The sequence below is a fragment of the Pipistrellus hanaki genome, assembly GCF_964339955.1.
Source record: "Pipistrellus hanaki genome assembly, chromosome: 17".
Classification (NCBI taxonomy): domain Eukaryota; kingdom Metazoa; phylum Chordata; class Mammalia; order Chiroptera; family Vespertilionidae; genus Pipistrellus; species Pipistrellus hanaki.
This window is the reverse complement of record NC_140519.1, coordinates 39,691,048-39,707,653: the sequence shown is the minus strand read 5'-3', so window position 1 is coordinate 39,707,653 and position 16,606 is coordinate 39,691,048. Positions and strand designations below refer to the sequence as shown.

The window sequence follows — 16,606 nt, the reverse complement described above, 5'->3', positions numbered from 1 at the left end:
AACCTTCCATTATTTGGAGCACATTCATCCTGGTAAGCAGGATGAGGTACAATTAATGGGAATTTACACCCAGAGTGCCAGGCCCTCTTCTAAGCACTTCATACATGTTCAGTCATCTAATCCTCAGAAAAGCTCTATGTAGTGGGTTCTATCGATGTGATAACCACTATGTTATCATAAGGGAAACTGAGATGTGAGAACTTAAATTGCTTAAGATCATGCGCATGTAGTGGTGGGGCCGCCAGGACCACCCACAGGCAGCCAGCCCCAAGTCTCAGGGGAGGGCTGCACTGCACTCAGGTTCACTCCCTTCCTCTCCAGTCATCCTTTCTGGGCTCTGCTTCCTCTGGGGGTCATACATGTTCTTCCGTGGTCCCTCTCAGGCTTTTTGTCATCTTACAGCCCTTCCCTTGAATGATTGCTAGGTCTCCATGGCTTCAGCTGCCATCCATCTGCTATAGACTGCAGTCCCTGGGTCCCACCAGCTCTCTCTCCTGGTGCCCATGAGATTTATTTAACTGCTTACAACGTGTCTTCCCGTTCAAAAATCTGTCTCTCTTCCATAGCAGAAGATGCATTGCTGTAAGTGACATGGCTTCACTGTATCAGCCCAGGGATTTCTACCTGAGCATGCTTACCTCATATTCTTCTCTATATTCCTCCATGGCTTTAATTTCTTTTTACCCCCACTCTTCATTCATAACATGCATAGGTTGGCCAGTAACAACACCAGTTGTTAAACAGAGTTGATGTTATAAGTGAGATCTGTTATTCTCTTAGCTCCTTCCAATTTCCATTCAAATCACTTGTCCTGTTTGGTAATGACAGTGTAAGCTTATTTGCATGATTATTTCTTAGCTGCCTGCTCCATTCCCTACTTCAACCCCTGCCTCCTCCTGCCCCCAACCATTGTAAGGTCCATGAGGCAAAGACTGTATTTATTCTGTTTGCCACTTGATCCCCAGAGCCTAGCATGATGCCTGTGGCATAGAGGGGTTCAATAAATGCTTGTGCAAAGCAACAACAACAACAACAACAACAACAACAACAACAAACACTGATTGAGTGAACATCATAATGAGGACAACATGTAGGTGATTCCCTGACCTCTCCCACAGATTGCTCTGGAGAGTTCTGCTCAGGTTGCCTCAGGTGAAAAGATTGATTGTGACAGAGGAATGAGGAAGAGTAAAATGGCCTCCTTGCAGAACTCATGAAGAGCTTGGCCATTACTTGGCTAGTCCATTAGTCACTCCATTCATTTTTGTCTCAGTTGCTCTTTATTTTCCGTGCTTCCTCACGTCAACCCCAATGGAGAGAAAGGGGATTGAGAGATAATTTAATGAGGGGGTTGCTTATGCAGTTTCTGACAGGAGCGGGGAACTCCAAAGGGTTTCAGAAGCATCCATGGACCAGCAAGAGTGGGAAGCTGTTACCACTCTTGGGCCTGCAGCTGGAGCCTGGTGAGACGTGGACATGTGGGAAGGGCACACGTGGAAAGGGACACAGTCACTATGAGGAGCACAGTGCAAGGCACAGTGGAAAAGGGGAAGGCATACCCCTATTCTCTTCTCCCACCCTTGACCTCGGGCTGAATCTCCAATTGGCACAGCCAAACGGGAAGCCAGAGAGTAAGGGCTCTCGGGTGGAGCAATCTGTAGAGTCAGCCTCCTGGGGCACAGAAGGTGGGGGATGGACCTAGGGGTGGGCCTTGGGGAGAGAAAGCTGCCATGTGCCATTGTTGTTAGTGTCTCTCTCTTTAACTAGAGAGACAGACTGATTATCTGCTTCATCTTGCCCACCTCCCCCCTCGTTGATCATGGCACCTGCCATCTCTTGACTGGATCTGTCATTTTGCTTCTCTGCAACTCTACGGCCTGCCATTCTTTGTTTGTATTGCATTTAAACTCTTCCAGAGACAATCTGATGGTGTCACCCGGAGTATTGGATAGGGTACTCACAGGGTCACATACCTACCTATGGTCCAATTCGCTACAAAGCTGTTGGCCTCTGAGGAGTAATCTCTCAGAAGGGCATATGGCAGACACCTCGGGGGAAGCAGTCTCACTAGAAATCACCTCGCATGTCCAGTACGTTGTCATCCCCACTTCTACTCCCAGCATGATGATGCCAGTGTTAGGCTGCCAGGAGGGACTAGCTGGTGTTCACCGTGAGAACCTGCCAACACAGGGCAGGTTGCATCTGGCAGGTGGACTTGCCCAGTGTGCCTGGCATTGGTGCCTCCTCTTGGGTGGTGCGTCACCAGCTTCCTCCCCGGCTCTGGGCTGGGCTGGGACCGCTGCCGGGCTCCAGATGCTGTGTTCAGAATCTGGTTCATGAGCTGATGTGGTTCTGCCTCTAATCAGAATAACCATATTCATTTGTCTTCATAAAAAGTAAACGACTCTGTCAATGAGGTCCCTGATAAAAGGAACAGGGCACGGTGCTTTTTAGTCATAATCAGCTCTGCAAAGCCTCCTGCAAATAGGAAATGAGTGTTTTCTGGCATTTGGCTTATGTTGAAAGTCGAATTTACAAAAGATGACAGCGACCGGTCGTTGGTAAGGTTCCAGGGTGGCAGCCTTGATTGGTGGCTGGGATGCTATTCTCTCTCTCTTTTCTCTCTCTTTCTTTTAAATACTCACTGGAAGATATATTTTTCTATTCATTGTAGAGAGAAAGGGGGAAGAAGAGAAGAGAGAGAGAGAGAGAGAGAGAGAGAGAGAGAGAGAGAGAGAGAGCGCGCGCGCGAGAGAGGGCTCTGCAGTCAGATCACTTGTCCTCTGTATCTCATCCATCCTCTCATTGACGGGGCCTGATTCCTCCATTTGTAAACATGGGGTAGTAAAAGGGCAGGGCTGCACATGACAGTGGTTAGGCATGTAGGCCTCAGAGCCAGATTGCCTGGTGTTGAATGCTGGCTTGACTACCTACTGGCTCTGTTGAGAAAGCTAATCAACTTCCAAGTGCCTCAGTTTCTCCATCTGTAAGATGGAGGTGATGATATCTGTATAGATCTGTTGAAAGGATTAAATGAACTCTTTAACGAAAAAGCCCTTAGCACAATGACCCACCTTTGGTCACCTTTGATAACTGTTGTGCTTTATGTTTTTTTTACTTTATTTTTTAAATTTCTTTATTGATTAAGGTATCACATATTTGTCCTCAACCCCCCATTCCAATCCCCCGCCTCTCCCCACTCACGCCCCCACTCCCCTATTGTCCTTGACCATTGGTTAGGTTCATATGTATGCACACAAGTCCTTTGGTTGATCTCTCCCTTTTATCCCACCCTCCCTTTGAGGTCCAACAGTCTGACCCATGGCTCCTTATCTCTGGGTCTGTTCTTGTCCATCAGTCTATGTTGTTCACCATTTCCCGTAGATGAGTGAGATCATGTCCTATTGGAAATATACTTATAAGAATCGAAAATGAGACAAGCAGTAATGTTATGCTGAAATGTTGTGCTTTATTATTTTCTCTCACTGAGTTGTAAGAATCACACGAGGAAACATGTAAAACATGTAAAACATTGGAATCGTGCTTGACCCCGGGTCAGTTCTCAATAAATGATGGCGGCAGTCTTTATATTTCATTTCTCTTATTATTATCCAGCATGCCAGGAAAAGGTTGTACATCGCTTGTGTTTTTAATATGTTATCACACTTCTAATAGCCATTTTTCACGCTGTCGTTGTTTGAATTCTGTCTTCCATGTTGGACTGTGAGGTCCTCACAGGCAAGAGTAGGTATCACATATATGTCTGATTTTGGTTAAAATAAAAAGTTGACATAATTTGGCAAGGTTTTTTGTTTTTTGTTTTTGTTTGTGTGTGTGTGTGTGTGTGTGTGTGTGTGTTTGTGTTTGCCTCAAGACTGATGTTGATAACTTGTCAGTGAAATGTTTTGTCCAGCATGAGGCCAGCCACAGATGAGTTAAGACCTCTGCTCTGGGCGCATCTGCCTCTCCCAGGGCTTACCAAGTGAGAGTTGGGTGAGGAGTTCTAGGGCCCAGGGTGGGGCTCTCCCCATCTTTCCGTAAGCTGTATGCAGTGCCTGAAATGAAGGGTGTTAAGTGCACTTGGGGCCTCTCCTTTTCGCTCCCCTTTTTGGAAAAACATTTGCTTGGTTTCAAATGTAGGTTTCATACCATTGACTCAAACTGGAATTGTAGCACCATGACGAGTTTGCTGAGGTGACTCACTCGGCGATGGCTAACTATGTCCCCTCTTCAACACACCAACTGAGATGTTTGGGAGGTAAAAGAAAGAGAAAATAAATAACGACTCATCACTTCCTGTTTTTGGTATATCTCTTTCTAACTTGCAACTATTTGGCCTGTGTCAGTGATATAGTAATGACTATAAAAGAATTGACATCATACAGTGATTTACTTCAGAAGTTGCTACAGTTAAGGCTGAGAGGTGCTTTAGTCAATCTTCCATCCCCACTCCCTTGTCAACATCTTGGTTTGTCGTATTAGTTGGACAGATGCACAGATCTTTGCAATCTGGCTTGTTAAGTTCAGGTCATAGATCAGAATAATCATAAGCATCGCCTTAGTTTATGTAGACAGTGAATGAATGAGTGGTAGATTTCCAGTGAAAGATAGCACAGGTTATTTTCCAGGTTTAACATGTATTATAACCTAGACTACAGAGAGAAACTTATCAAATGTCTCCTTTCTATTTATTTCAGATAAGATTCAAATCTAGAATGTGTTGGCCTTGTTTGTTGGCAAAAATAGTGGGTATTCCCCTCTTCTTGAAAAAAAAAACAAACACACATCCTTAATTTTACCTTAAAATATTTCCTAGTTCTGGTGGCAGGTTCTGTTCAGAAGCCCCTGGGCCCACCCAAGTATATTCTCTGTAGCAACAGCAGATTTGGCTGTCGTGTGTGATATACCTTTAATGTAAAGACCATTCAGCTTGGTATCTCTGTTTGCCATTCAGCAGCTGACCAATTAGGTTCTGTGTAGCTAAGCCAATATGTTGTGTTGCTTTACAAGATCTTTTGTCCAAATCTAGAGCTTGTCTCATTTGGGGTTGGGATTGTCAGTTGGCGTAAGGGCTGTGTGTTCATTGTGCTTGCTGGATTTGCTCCCTCAGTTTCTCCAAACCAGCTGCTTGCATAGGCTCAGTGGGAGAAAAGCCTGTCACATTGAAGGTTAAACAGATGTTGGGGCTCTATCCAGATTCAGATCTCTAGTGCTTTTTAGTATATCTTGCATGCTTTGTATTTTTTATTTTCTATATGTCATGATGTTTTGACATCTGCTGCTCCCTGGGCTAGCCAATTCCGAGAGCAGGCCTTGATAGGAAATCTGACTGATGAGGTGTACCTCCTCCATCTGGCCTCTTCATATGGAGCCCATGCTGTCCCCAGGCCCCCACCCCTGCCCCATCTGAAACCAACCCAGGACCCATACCAGGCAACTCTACAGCCTAAGCCCACATTGCAGGGATTTCTAAAACCAGCCAATCTTAAAACCATTTCCGCCCTCTGGCCTCGCCTTTCCCACGAAAACCCCAATGAGGGCTCTTGCCAAGACCGCTCCCTCGCTCTTGCCTCCTGACCTTAGACCGGCTGAGGCTTCCCCACGTGGACTGCACGGCCCGAGATGGCATGCCTCCTGTTTCTGTAAGAAACTCGTTTCCTTGAAGTTCACCGGTTTCTCTTCTCTGGCTGCAGCTGACGGACATTGCATTAAAGAATACAGGATGATGGGTACTTTACCTGTGTCAACATTTGACGGGGACATGTTAGGGCCATTTGAAATGAACCAAACTTACCCCGACCTGTTTGGCTCAGTGGATAGAGCATCGGCCTGTGGACTCAAGAGTCCCAGGTTTGATTCTGGTCAAGGGCATATATCTTGGTTGTAGGCACATACCCAGTAGGGGGTGTGCAAGAGGCAGCTGATAGATGTTTCTCTCTCATTGATATTTCTGGCTCTCTATCCTTTTCCCTTCCTCTCTGTAAAAAAAAAAAAAAAAAAAAAAATCAATAAAATATATTAAAAATAAACAAACAAATAAATAAATTAAATAAACCAACTTTTTCTTCCACACACATTTCCTCTGACAGACGATGGGTTACTGATTATTTCATATCCTCATCCAAGCTTGTCACTAAATTTCCTTAGTTCCCATTAGTCCTTATCTTGTCTTATCATCTGGAAGTTCCCCTTGCCATCTAACTCAGTTCCTTCTTATTACTACCCAATGCCACCAATTTTCACTGAGTATCAGCCTTCATAATCCATTTTCTGAAAATATTTGAGATGCAGGTCAGCATGTCAAGTCCAGGGGATTCTCCTCCTCTCAAAATTGCAAGCGGAACAAAATCTGCTGGGTTTGAGATGTGGATACGTGTTGAAACAGCACAATGGCAAGCTTGGAAAGAACATGAAGTGATTAAAAAAAAAAAAAAGGCAATAAATGCATGCTGACTGCCGGTCTCCTCAAAGCTCCTCGGATGCACTGAGTCACCTCCCAGGTCTTGTTCTTCTTCTTACAATCTGAGGGCACAAGCACCCGCGGGCTTTAAGGAAGACTCACCGGGAACCACCCTGGCCGCTGCCACTTACCGGCTGTCTGGGCTCGACACCATGATTGTACTTCTCTGAATCTGAGTTGGAGCATCAGTAAAATGGGGATCGTAGTGGCTGTCTCATGGAATTGTGAGGATCAAGTGACATCATCCAATGGAAAGTACCTGGCAAATGATGGGCACCCCATCATGTCCGTTTCTTTCTGCCAGGTTTGTTAACGGTCTAGGTTGATAAGTACGCTACATTTAATTATGACAAACCTTATTAATTAAATCAGAACTTGTAGCTGTTTAGGCAGGGCAGCGCAGAAGTTAATGATTTATTTTTGCACTGAGAAGAAAGGGTTTGCTAAGCAAATATCTCTGTCAACCAGAGTGGCGATCAGGAGAAAAGTCAAGCTACTTAAAGCTTTCAGAAACTCCTATTGGCAAATAAAGACAAAGGATTAACTAAAAGCAATCATTACCTAAATCACTGAAAGGATGGAGGAGACAACCCACTTAGTAATTCTTGCCACTGGTGCGGGTGCAGTTGGTTTCTGTGTGATTTGCCTCCTTCAAACCGGTCAGTCTTTCAGCCATCTTGTTAATTAAAATGTGCTTTCCTCTCAATGGAGCTGGACCCCCAAGTCTCTAACACTGAAAAAATGGAACATTCAACCAAGGTAACATGCTGTCAATCATCACCAAAACCGTGGGAAAGACCTTTATTCACTTACACTAATTTGCACTCTCGTAAGGGCTCCTGGTTCCCATCTCTTCATTAATTCGTTGAACATTTATTGACAGCCAGCTCATGATCTGGGACTCAGTTATGGTAGAAGAGGTTTCCTTCTGGCATCAAGGAACTGAGATAAAGCTTCTCTTCTCTGATAGTGCTTCTCCCTCTGCCTGCGAATCCTGATCAGACCCTGCACCCATAGACACACATTTACTAAGGTTGTTAATAATGACATCACGAAGGACAAGGCCAGAGCTGATTAGTTGCCTCCCAGTAGTGAATACAAGGGGTGACTCCTCCCTGTGGCAGGGCCAGCAGACACTGGCAATCACAGTAAGGACCAGGGGACTGAGGGGCCTTAGGCCTGTGCTCAGCTTCAGGCCTGAGGATACACCAGAGGCCACTGCCATGATTGAGACATCGTCAGGGACACACTTACTGGGATGTTTTATTGCCACTTGCACATTTTTATCAATATTTCTTTGCTTGTTCAGCATTTACTAAGATTGGATTAGGAAGGACACGAGTGAGTTGGTTCAGGCTATTTGCCTGCCTGTCCGGATGCTACAATTTTGATCTTTTCTTCACATTTTCAAAATACGTGTAACCTGAAAGCTATGGCAGGGCTGTTACTAGGCACCGGAGAACATAGCTGTTAGGAGCTCTGGCTCTGAGTCATCTGTCTGGGTTCCAGCCTCATGACTGCACTGAAGCATGGGAGAGTTCATCCCCCCTCCCCCCCCCCTATGGTTCCCCTGCTCTTAATACCTCAGAAATGTATTATAAAGGTTAAATGCAGCAGTGAACAAAGTATTTAATATGGGCCTTCAAATATATATTTATACATTGTGTTTATCTATATTATTTGAATATATGCATTACGTAAAACAACATGATTTTGTATTTATATACAAAATATCCTATATAATAAAAGGGTAATATGCAAGTTGACCCTAACAGCGGAACGATCGGTCGCTATGATGCACACTGACCTCTAGAGGGCAAATGCTCAACACAGGAGCTGCCTCCTGGTGGTGAGTGTGTTTCCACAGGGGGGGTGCTGCTCAGCTAGAAGCCGGTTCATGGCTGGCCAGTGCAGCGGCAGCACTAGGGATGTCCGACTAACAGCTTAGGCCCAGTCTGGGAGGTGGACATCCCCTGAGGGATTCTGACTGTGAGAGGGGGCAGGCCGGGCTGAGGGACACCCCAAGTGCATGAATTTTTGTGCACTGGATCTCTAGTATATAATAAGTGACTATATATGTATGACTATGCTCCATATATAATAAATGACTATATATGACTATAAATAATATAAAATAAGTAGTGCAAATTTATCATTACTGCTCAGTCTCATGAGCCAATTGTTCTGATGTTCAAACAGGAAAATGATGGATTCTTGAAACAACTGCTCATTGAGTTCAATAAACTCTAGGATAGATGATTAAGCACAAGGTTTATGAGCATTTTAGGAAAAGTTGCAGTCCAGCAGTGGGGATTTATAAATAATAAGTTGTGTCAATAGTTAGAGCAGGAAGACACATTAGACTCGGGTCTATGGATTTCAGAAACTTTCTTTTAAGTCTTTCATAATGTCCTCCTGGAGAACTGAGAATTTTGAGGCTGATGCTTGGCTTGGAAGACCGGATCTCCAGTTATCTTTCCCAACATTTGCTATCACAACATTTGTTTTTCTTTGTCACACTTACCACATACATAGTTATTTTTCTGATTCATCTGTTTTCTTATTATTTGTCCTCTCAAAGGAAAGCAAACTCCCTATGGTCAGGATGCCCATATTGATCACATTTGTAACCCTGTGAACTGACACAGGACCTAGCCTCTAGTAGATAATCATTAAACATTCTTTGGGATGAATAAAAATGAAGGAATTCTTGGCCCATTACAAAGGTGTAACTCAGCTGGGACCGGTTTGGCTCAATGGATAGAGCGTCGGCTTGGGGACTGGAAGGTCCCAGGTTCGATTCCGGTCAAGGGCATGTACCTTGGTTGCGGGCATATCCCCAGTAGGGGGTGTGCAAGAGGCAGCTGATCGATGACTCTCTCTCATCGATGTTTCTGACTCTCTATCTCTCTCCCTTCCTCTCTGTACAAAATCAATAAAATATATATTTAAAAAAAACCACAAAAAAAACCAAAGGTGTAACTCAGAGTACTGGATTCTTAGAGGATCCAGAATGTCACAGAACTCGCATTAGAGTTCTAATTAGAATGTCACAGAACTTGTCTTGGTTACATTCATTTTCATAGTTTAATAATTTACAGGCAGACACTCATTAATCATAGATGTTGGAAGATGTAGCTAATATGTCAAAACAAAATTTATCTTGATAAGCTAAAAGCTGAGTCAATAAGATTAGATGAATGAAGAAAAGTTAATATACTTAAATCTAGATTAATGCATTCAGTCTCCCAGGCAGGATGTAAGTTACACTGAAATAGAGACAAGTCTCTATGGCAGTTTGTATGGAAGAGATGTGGAGTTTAGCTGGCCTTATGCTAATCTGAGTCATACACACTATGTCATGGTAGATTTTTAAGGTAAACCTACCCTAGACCATGGCTGTCAACCTCAGCTGCCTATTAAAATCTCCCGGGGAACCAGTTAACAAAGAAACGGATAAAAGCATACTAATGTCCAGGCCACACCTAAGAGATTTTGATTCAGTTTGTTTTGAGAAAGACCTAAGTATAGTTCTGTTTCATTTTGCTTTTGTTTTTTATCCCCAAACAATTCTAATGGATAGTCAAGGTTAAGACCTTCTACTCTGGACTGTGGTCCTTACTACTAACAACATATCTTCCATAATTGTTTCTAGCATTCTACTTTCTGACCATTATCTTCCCTATTATTCAAAATTATTCCCCTGAGAGCCCCACTGCCACATTTTTGCTCACTAAGACCTCTGATCCACTGGCCTGACCAACTTTCAGCTGCTCCTCATGCCCATCATTTCCTTTCTCCCCTCCGTTGTCCATTCTAGTAACCCTTCCTTTGCATGTTCCTTTAAACCCTTCACATATTTCACCCCACATGGCCCAACCCTGGTTCAACCTAAGAGAGACTGGCTGTGGCTGGAGAAAACCGTGCAACCATGCTGAGCGTCTTGCTGAAAGTCATGACTGAGAACCTAGTAACTATAATAGAAAGTGTCATCCTCCCACTTACCCTTGTCATTTCACTCTCTCACTCTCCTAGATTTATTTATTTATTTATTTATTTATTTATTTATTTACCCCCTTTCCTTTTTTCTTTTTCAAACCTCAAAATAACCCTCTCTGCACTGTCAACTGATGATCCTGCTTCCGTCACGGAGATAAGGCAAGTGATCAGAAAAGACTGTCTGTAGATTCCTATTACAAAATCTGTCACCTACTTGACTCAGGACCTACACACTCTTCCTTCCCTCTTGTTGGCTGAGATGGATTATCTATCCCTGCTCCTAATTAAAGCCAGCATTCCCATGCCCTGCCTCCCATATTCTTTCTTGCTCAAGTCTGGGCTCCTGCAATGGACCCCTAATTACCCCTGCTTCATCAATTTTCCTTTCTTCTCCAAATCATTTCCATCATCTTGCAAACATAGTATATATGTTTTAGGAAAAAGACTTAGGGAAAAAAGACTCTTGTGATTCCACAAGCTATAGCCCAATTTCTCCATTCAAAAGAGGTGTCTCTACTTCCTCCCCTCCTCTCAGAATTTCATCCTCACTACTCCACCAAAACCAAGCTCACCAGTGACTTTTGTGCTGCTAACTCCAGAGATCAGTTCTCATTTATCACAGGGTTTTTTTTTTAAACAGCATTAGACACCACTAATCACTCCTTCCTGTATTTTATTTTCCTTTACTATTTTAATCACATGTTATCTGTTGTGGACTTCAAACTCTTTGGTTTTATGCTAGATATTATCTGGCTGCTTAGTTTCATGAAAAGAGCGTTTTAGTGTCATACTTAAACTCAATTTTAATTTTTGTGTTCATTGATATTGAGTTATGCTATTATGTCATTGTAATCCTGCCCCGCCCCCCCCCCCCCCCCCCGTCAGTGCTTAGGGAATGTTTGCTAAATTTAGGGGTTACTGTGGAAACTGTGTTTTTATAACATTATTCTGTCTCCTGTGTCATCATTATATCTTAGTTGTCTGAAATTCTTTACCTACTTCTGTTTCTTTAACCTTGTAGTTTTCACGTTTTGTCTAATTACTAGTATTATTATTATTATTCCTTTTGCCTTTTTGATGTAGAATTCACTCCTTTGTCTTAAGCTTCCTTAACTATTCCCACTTATGTCTCTAGTCCATCTGCTTCCACATCTCCTTTCTTCTTTTTGGGATCTTTAATTCGAAACCTTTGACAGGCTTCTAGGTAATAGAAAATGAATAATACCACATGATGGCTCTGCCTCTGGTAGATTGGGAGCTTTGGACATGTTGTTTACTGTCTGGAAGCCTTTATGTGACAGGAATTCACGTAGATGGCTCCAATGATTAAATTGGATAACTCCGATACAGAGGTTAGCTCAGTACCTCACATGGTTAATGTTCAATAAAAGATTTTTTATCGTGAGTACTTCCAAGCTGCATTCATCTTTTAATCAGCCCCTGTGGTCATAGAGAACTTTGGATGTAATCAACAGAAATAAACAGAGACTACTGGAGCCAGAAACAAATGTTTATTGGAAGGATATTAATAACTTAAAGAACTGAGGGTTAGAACTGGTCAAACAGGACTTGGGGGAGATGGGCGTGAGAACAGCTGGGGGGTCTCAGAGGCAGGAACGTGTGAGCCATCCTTCTGGATAGCACAGTGGCTCGGGTTTACATGCCGGGCGGGGGGTGAGAATCAGCTGGCCCAGTTTGGGTTTGGGCCCTGCCCTGGGGTCAGGAGAGCAGATGTCTGGGATTGGCTGCCTCACCAAAGCCACCTGGAGCCAGGTGCATGCGGACAGGATGCTAAGCAGACAAAATTACCTGTACTTCACAGACCTAATGCTAGATCAGTGGTTCTCAACCTTTTTAATGCCATGACCCTATAATACAGTTCCCCATGTTGTGGTGACCCCCCCCCCCAACTATAAAATTATTTTTGTTGCTACTTCATCACTGTAATTTTGCTACTGTTATGAATTGTAATGTAAATATCTGTGTTTTCCGATGGTCTTAGGCTCTACAGCAGCGGTTCTCAACCTGTGGATCACATTGAGAACCACTAGCAGGGTCGTCTAAGACCATCAGAAAACACAGATATTTACATTACGATTCATAACAGTAGCAAAATTACAGTTATGAAGTAGTAACGAAAGTAATGTTATCGTTGGGGGTCACCACAACATGAGGAACTGTATTAAAGGGTCGAGGCATTAGAGAGGCTGAGAACCACTGTGCTAGATACTCCTGAGGATCTGCCAAGAAAATCACCCTCGACTGGCTTTTCAATTACTTCATCAAAATTGAATTGCCTTTTGTAATTACCCAACATCATTTCCTCCTATCTTTTCAGAGAATCATTCTGTTTATTAAGTGACTTCTATAATGCTTATTGACTCATACATTCAGTCATCAAATATTTATTGAGCAGCTACTAATAGTGATGTTTTGTTCTGGGGGAGATTTACCTCCGTGAACCAAAGAAACCCCATGTCTTTAAGCACTTACTTTCTACGGAGAGAGACAGTCAACCAAGCACAAAGGAATAAATATATGACACAAAGTGGCAATAGTTCTCCTGAGCAAGCACTCATGAGGAAAACCATCAGACGGGGACAAGGAAAGAGTGAGCAGGATGTGAGCATATTGGTCAGATTGGATATTTGTGGTTATATGAGTCTAGCTTTCTGTTCCCATCCTTTAAAAACATGCTTTTAGCTCTGGCTAGTTTGGCTCAGTGGCTAGAGCGTTGGCCTTCGGACTGAAGGGTCCCAGGTTCGATTCCAGTCAAGGGCACATGTCTGGGTTGCAGGCTTGATAACCAGTAGGGGGCATGCAGGAGGCAGCTGATCAATGATTCTCTTTTATCACTGATGTTTCTATCTATCCCTTCTCCCTTCCTCCCTGAAATTAATAAAAATATATTTCAAAAATGTACTTTTAATTATAATTGAAATACAATTTTATATTAGTTTCAGGTATACACCATAGTGTTTTAATATCAATATGCCTAATAAAATGATTGCCGTCGTAAGTCTAGTAACCATCTGTCACCACGCATAATTATTACGATGTTATTGACTCTCTTCCCTGTGCTGTACATTACATCCCTGAGTAAACTGTTAATGTTTGATTACTTTACTTGTTTATTTGTCTCTCATAAACGACTAGGCTGGCTTCCTTCCCGCCTCCAGGAGTGAGCACCTCAAAGGTGAATCCTGTTATTCATTTCTAGTCCTCCCCGCTGCCTCATGGTGGATGCTGAACAAATGTTTGTTGGATGAATGAACAAACACACCCCTCATTGTATGGCCATTGAATGACTGTATTTGTCTGCTTCTGAGCCAGGCAGCCATTCTCCCAAGAGGGACATTGCAGGTGGCCTGGACACAGGGGACAATTCCGTGTGGGCTCTGCCCTGTGGATTCTCTGTCAGTGTTGTTGTCTGACCAATCGGCTAAGTAAGACATTTATAGAACTCTGATTTAGCCCATTTCTCTTCCCTGTAATCAGGTCGGTTTCTTCGTGTTATTGCTGTTTTTATTTTGTAACAACATGCTTCCTGCATGTAAGACCAGCTCTGGGAAAGACATGAGGAAAATATCCATTCCTCTCCACTTGAATCATGGCAGCAGACAGAATGAATCGTAGCCTCTGAAGGAAGCTCAGAACAGCATCCAGCCCAAGGGAGGCTGTGCTATGAGTAAGAGGGGCAATAGCAATGGTTCCTTCAGAGAAGCTGGAATTCTGCTACATCTGCTCCCTCCATACCTACTGCCCATATTTACTTATTAAACCAAATTAAAATGAAAGATAGAGAGCTATAGAGTGCTTGTCAGAAAGTGCTGCTCAGTGAAAATGCCAAGAAGAGAGAACTTCACTGATCCTCAGTCAAGTACTGAACCGGAAACTAGGAAACAGGGCAACAGAATGCTTTCAATTGTTCTTATTAAATTTTCGTGTGAATTGGAGCAGTGTTGATTGCGCGATGTTCAGACATGGCCGCCACCCCACCTTCTTCATTCGTGACTTTCACTGCGGACCAATGAATGGGCTGCCTTCAGTGCAGCTCTATGGTTGGTGAGGGAGCTGTGTTTATAAATGGTCAGCTGTGTTGGGAGTATATTTAGCTTATGCTAAACGCCCCTGAGAGGATGAATATCATCTGTTTCTAGTTTAATTGTGTTTTGGAGCAAGGTACATTCCCCCCCCCCCCCCCCCCCCCCCCCCCCCGCCAATGGAATAAGTATTCAGCCTTTTCTACTTCCTGAGGAAAGTTGGGGTTGGATTCTGGAATTCAAATGGCCAGACTTATTAAATTAAAATGAAATCTAAAGAGCTATAGAGTTCTTGTCAGAATGTGCTGCTCAGTGAAAATGCCAAGTTTGGGGTAAAATAATAGAGACCAGAAACCATTTCATTCATTATTGACATGAAGGGATGATGTGGCTGACCAATAGAATAATTACAAGTAATGGTGAAATGGTATTGATAACTATACGGTATCTTCACATAACATTTAAAACTCTTCAAAGCAGTTTTTATCCGACTTTCATACTATAAGCCTTAAAATTTGTATATGCAAGCCAAAATAATTTATAGTAGCTATCTTAAGTACTGTCACCCTTAAAAGGGGGTTAACTTTAGGCTTCTGAAAAAGCAAATTTGGCCAGCTGTATTTATTTACTTGTTCAAAAATCATAAACTTCCCGATAAAGATTGTCAAGGAAAAATAAGGGCTTTTAGGGCGAGGACCCACCCATGCTGTGTGTAGAGACTTAGTGGTGTAAAGAGATTGCTCCAATGCCAGCCCACTGCTACCTAATGGCTGAGCTCAGAGGAGACCCAGAACGCTGCAAGCTCACTCCTGTGCTCTTTCTACTGGGGGTCCTTTGTCTCCCGGAAATGGTTATTGTAATTGTCAGGATACGAACAAAACCTACAGAATTTCTCTTATGCATGTGTTTCAATGCATGCAGGTATTATATGGGATGTGCAAAAGTAGGCTTCCGGTTGTACAAATAAATAATACAATAATAAATAAATAGTAATACAATAGTACACTCTGTGTCTTGTGTACTCACAACTACCAACCTACGTTTGCCCACTCCTGAATATACACTGCTGATTATTTATACCTGCATCCCCCCATGTCCGTGTCTCTCCCGCCCACCTCCATCATTTTGTAATCAATCTTTGAGAAAAAAAAAAAAAAAGGTAACAGGTTTTGTTTCAATGTACTTCTGAGAGCAGATCCATGGACCTTGCCCAGTGGCATAGAGAGCTGACACAGCTTTAGTACTTTCCATTTGATGTCTTTCCCTGGTCTCACCCAGCTGATTTAGATGCCATCTAGCAAGCTTGGTCTCCAATGCCTGTCCACTCAGACACTAGAGAAAGCCACTGGCATCCTGTGTCACGTCAGCTCTAGTCATGGCTCATTTATTCAACTTGCCATGTTAACCAAGCACCTGCTTGCTTGTTTTTTTCTTTCCAATAAAATCTGAAAGTCTGAAACAGAATTACTGGTAAAATATATTTTAAAATGTAAAACATTTGAATAAAATCTGAAAGTCTGAAACAGAATTACTGGTAAAATATACTTTAAAATGTAAAACATTTTGATTTCCTATATCAACAATGTAAAAACCCTAAAATATCACATTTAAGTTGTGATATGTTTATTTGTCAATATACAGTAACTAAGCGATAGAGGAAAATATGTAACTTTCCTTTCACAGATTTTTTCCCCCAGCTAAAAATCATGCTTGGAAAGATTACATTTTATTAAGCCAAAATCTTTTCTAAATATCTATGGTTATAAAAATGTACAAGTTATTAAGAGTAGGTCCTATTTCTGTTCAATTCTCTGTTAAATGCTTAGAGGAATAGGAATCCTTGATGTATAGACTAAGATGCATTGTGCAGTGATTAGCCCATCAAGTACCCAGAAATCAGTAGAATATTTCATTTTTTTCTACCATGTCAGTTGGAATACCTTTTCGTATTAAATTACTACAGTTGACTTTTGTTAATAAAAAGGGAGGATATTTAAAAACCCAAACAATTGCCCATTTCTTGATATTTTATTTCTAATACAAGTGACACTCTGATATTTAAGAATTCAATGGTATGAGTTGAGATTGTTGTTTTGATTAGATT

At 42.5% G+C, this 16,606-nt stretch overlaps 1 protein-coding gene across 7 annotated transcripts in view; it reads left to right on the top strand.

Moving 5' to 3' along the window:
* NCALD (neurocalcin delta) overlaps positions 1-16,606 on the top strand; it is a 266,396-nt gene that overhangs the window by 115,843 nt on the left and 133,947 nt on the right. The gene's annotated exons all lie outside the window — the stretch shown is intronic.